A 4001-nucleotide genomic window follows, 5' to 3' on the forward strand; every position below is an offset into this window, starting at 1 on the left:
GAGCGGAGCGCCCCGGCGGCCGCGGCGGCGGCGGCAGCGCCGCGGGGCGGGGACGGCACCGCTCAGCCCCGCCCGCCCGCCCGCTCTGCGGGAGCGCAGCACCTGCCCTGCCCTGCCCTGCCCTGCCCTGCCCTGCCCTGCCCTGCCCTGCCCAGCGCAGCACCTGCCCTGCCCTGCCCTGCCCTGCCCTGCCCAGCAGTGCCGTGCCGTGCCGTGCCCTCCCCTGCCTTGCCCTGCCCTCCCCTCCCCTCCCCTGCCCTGCCCAGCAGTGCCGTGCCGTGCCGTGCCCTGCCCTGCCCTGCCCAGCAGTGCCGTGCCCTGCCCTGCCCTGCCCAGCCCAGCGCAGCACCTGCCCTGCTCTACTCTGCTCTGCCCAGCCCAGCCCTCCCCTGCCCTGCCCTGCCCTGCCCATCCCAGCCCTGCCCATCCCAGCCCTGCCCTGCCCTGCCCTGCCCAGCCCATCCCATCCCATCCCATCCCATCCCATCCCATCCCATCCCATCCCATCCCATCCCATCCCATCCCATCCCATCCCAGCCCTGCCCTGCCCTGCCCTGCCCATCCCATCCCATCCCATCCCATCCCATCCCATCCCATCCCATCCCATCCCATCCCATCCCATCCCTGCCCATCCCTGCCCATCCCTGCCCATCCCATCCCATCCCATCCCATCCCATCCCTGCCCATCCCTGCCCATCCCTGCCCATCCCATCCCATCCCATCCCAGCCCAGCCCAGCCCAGCCCAGCCCAGCCCAGCCCAGCCCTGCCCATCCCTGCCCATCCCAGCCCGCCCGCAGCAGCCGGGCACTCCCCGTCGTCACCCAGAAATGCCACGGAGAGCTTCTTCCTTTGGAGCAGCGAGGGATCCCTGGAGTAGGTGTCACCTGGATCGGCCACGCTTCAGCTGCCCCGGGATTCATCCTGGAGATTCCCTTCAGCTGCCCAGGGATTCATCCTGGAAATTCATCTGGAAGGAAGGAGGGACCTATGTGTTCCATAGGAGGATGGCTGCATATTGGATGCAGGCTGAACCAGACTGGAGTTCTCTCTTCCCTCCCCACGTTTGGTCCACAATGTGTTAAAAATAAATAGATGGATAGATAGATAGATGTAGGTAGGTAGATAGGTAGGTAGATAGATAGATAGATAGATAGATAGATAGATAGATAGATAGATAGATAGATAGATAAAAAGTGTACTTCTCAACTTGAAAAATATATAGAAAACTCGGACCTGGCTGTAATGCCTTCAGTTGTTCTCAGCTATATTCCCAGCCTACCTCTGTGTGCACATTTCCTGTGTGCCCTGCTGCAGTGCCACGCTTGGAGGCTTTCAATACTATTCCTCACATGGAAAAGACTATGCCTTGTTAGCTTTATCCCAGCCTTTGAGCCTGGGAAGGATTTACACTTGTATGCTCTTGTATTCTTCTCATCAGGTCTAAAGTGGATTATTTGAAGTTTCTTTTTCACAACATTTGTTTTGAAGTTTACCTACATTTAACAGCAGCCAGAAATTGAAGCCTTTCATCAAAAAGTCTAAATTTATATTCTCTCCCTCTCTTTGTGTATGCGTACACACAAACACACAGGCACACCCCCTTGGCCAGAACAGTTAGATGAATACACAAGGTTAAAATAGCACTGTCTGACCCCAGTAGGATTCCCTGTTTGTAGAAAGCATTTCTCCAAAACATTCAACTGCAATACTTTGAACAAAGATCCAATTTCCTGCAGACAGATTTAGTTTCTTTTTTGTTGTTTTTTTTTTAAGTTTTGTGCCTGCAGATTTTAAGGTAGCTATATGCTTTTTAACCAGCACTCTGATAGCCTGTTCTTGTTGCATTTTGTAGATCTGCGTGCAAGGATCCACATGGATCCACCTTTGCAGTCACTGTGGGCTTTCTGCAAAGGTACAATGCACTTGTAGATACTTAATGCATGGGCTCCTGACTTGTTTCTCTGTCGAAACAGAGAATCCAGGTGCTGATTGCTATCTGCAAATCTCTGCTTGATCCCTATTAATTTCAGAAACCTCTTTCCCCTCATTTCCCGCTGCAGCAAGCCTAAGGCAGGACATCATCGCTAAGGCGGGAGCCGGAGGCCATGGGCTGGAGATGCCCAGCACCACCTTCTGAAGCTGGCTGTTCCTGGCCAGGATCCTGCTCCTGACCTGCAGGGTTTCACCACAAGCACATGGCCAGGCTGCCTGCAGGCGTTCCTCTCACCGCCCTGTCTCCTGGCACACGGCCCCCTCGCCTCTGGACGACTGGCTGCTCTCCACCCTCGCGGATCCTCCCCGGGAAGCCACAGAGGATTGTGAAAGATCTTTCCTGGTTTAGGGAAGATGTTGTTTAGCACGGTTCTGTCTGAGGTAAAACGCTTTCACGTGCAGAGAGAACAAGGCCTGGTGTCAGTTTATAGACAACGATGCCTGAAAAAGCCGGAACAAAGCCCTCCTACGCTTAATAACAGCAAGGAAACAAGCCTGTAAAATCACAAATAGAAACGAATTCTTTCAATACCAATTGATCATTTTTAGGAGAAAATCCAGTATCAGTCCTTAAAGCAGAACAGACCGAAATAGAAAATGATTTATCGTTTATTATGTTAATGTGACACATTGAAGTGGGAGTACATTAGTGATCATTTTTCACCCAAGTACATGAGGCATTTGGAAGAGATTTATAAATGCACTAACACAGAGATCACTGTTTCCACAAAATGCTGAAATGCTCCAATATTCAGTTAGCACACAATTCCTATGACCGGATCCTGATGGAATTCCTATCAGATGCCTTCGGGCATGGTACAGTGGCATGATGCATCATGTCAGAAAGCAGATCAGAACCATTATCATCAGGCAGATGTTTGACACGATGCATCATGTTACTCAGCCAGTGGCACACTGCCATTGCTCAAAAGGATTTTGACATGATACAGTGTGCCAATGCTGCAGCACAAAACCAGCACGGTCCAAAAATAGGGACAAATTCACCTCTGGCATGAGCAGAAGTAACTGCAGTGACTTCATTAGATTTGCATCTGCTTATGTTAACAGTGAGTTTGGCTCGTAATCTTGAATTTATATAAAAAGAGTGGTAGGTGGCTGCATTTTCAGGTATTTTCTACTCCCAGCATTCAAGCATCATGAGACAGCTGGGGTGAAACCTCCACCTTTCTCAGCTCCTTCCCCTCCACCCCACAAGAAGCAGCATCAGATTTCCATTTTTAACAGTGTAACAATACCTCAGAGTACACAGCGGGCCACTCTTTTCAGAATCTTGGGAGGTTGTGAGGTTGGGAATTTCACAAGCAATAGGAATTTACAGAAAGGGAAGGGAGAGGATCTCTGCTTTCTGCCTCCATTATCAACAGTAGCTGCAAGTGCTAGGTGCACAGCAGCAGCAAAATAAATTTTGAGTGGCAATTAAACAGTAAAAGAATGACATGAAAGAGCAACCAGGATGAAATGTGAGATCTGATAAGATCTGGAGACTTCTTAAAAGGCATTGTAATTTCTTGTTGTCCCCTTTCATCGCTTAGGGATGAAAAGCACAGCTTGCTAATGCAGATGCATAACACTGACAAAAGGAGAGGAGGGGAACCAGCTAAGGTATGACTGGTGTGAGATCTTCTTTACAGAAAAGAAACATCCCAGCTTTCTGCCTCAGTCTGTTTCTTTGGTGAGGAAAAGAACTGACTGCTTCTATTTTAAATAAAGTTCATTCATGTTTGCTGTGTGTTCCAGCTTCTTTAATCCATCAGGGTACAACTGATTCTTGGACCAGCTGAACTTCGGTGATGCTGAGAGTAACCAGAAGGAATGAAGACGAGAAAATCCTCAGAAAGCGCTCGGTAAATACCACCACCAAACAGGACTTGGTTCAGCTGCTACGTGGGTTGTAACATCAAGGGAAAATGGCTTGTCTGATACACTGGAGATCTGAAGGAGAGAGGAAGAGCATAGCAACGTGGCAAAGCAATCTGCACAGGCTCTT

The 4001-nt window shown here is 50.3% G+C and overlaps 1 long non-coding RNA gene across 1 annotated transcript; it reads left to right on the forward strand.

The window, feature by feature from the left end:
• The first annotated feature begins 150 nt into the window (after window positions 1–150).
• Window positions 151–3228, forward strand: LOC147654431 (uncharacterized). Its single transcript, XR_015285216.1, has 3 exons — window positions 151–874; window positions 1854–1913; window positions 2062–3228. It is a non-coding gene; the product is annotated as an uncharacterized LOC147654431 (long non-coding RNA).
• Window positions 3229–4001: the final 773 nt, after the last annotated feature.

Source organism: Cyanistes caeruleus, chromosome 3 (assembly GCF_971803275.1).
Source record: "Cyanistes caeruleus chromosome 3, bCyaCae1.hap1.1, whole genome shotgun sequence".
In the NCBI taxonomy this organism is placed as follows: Eukaryota; Metazoa; Chordata; class Aves; order Passeriformes; family Paridae; genus Cyanistes; species Cyanistes caeruleus.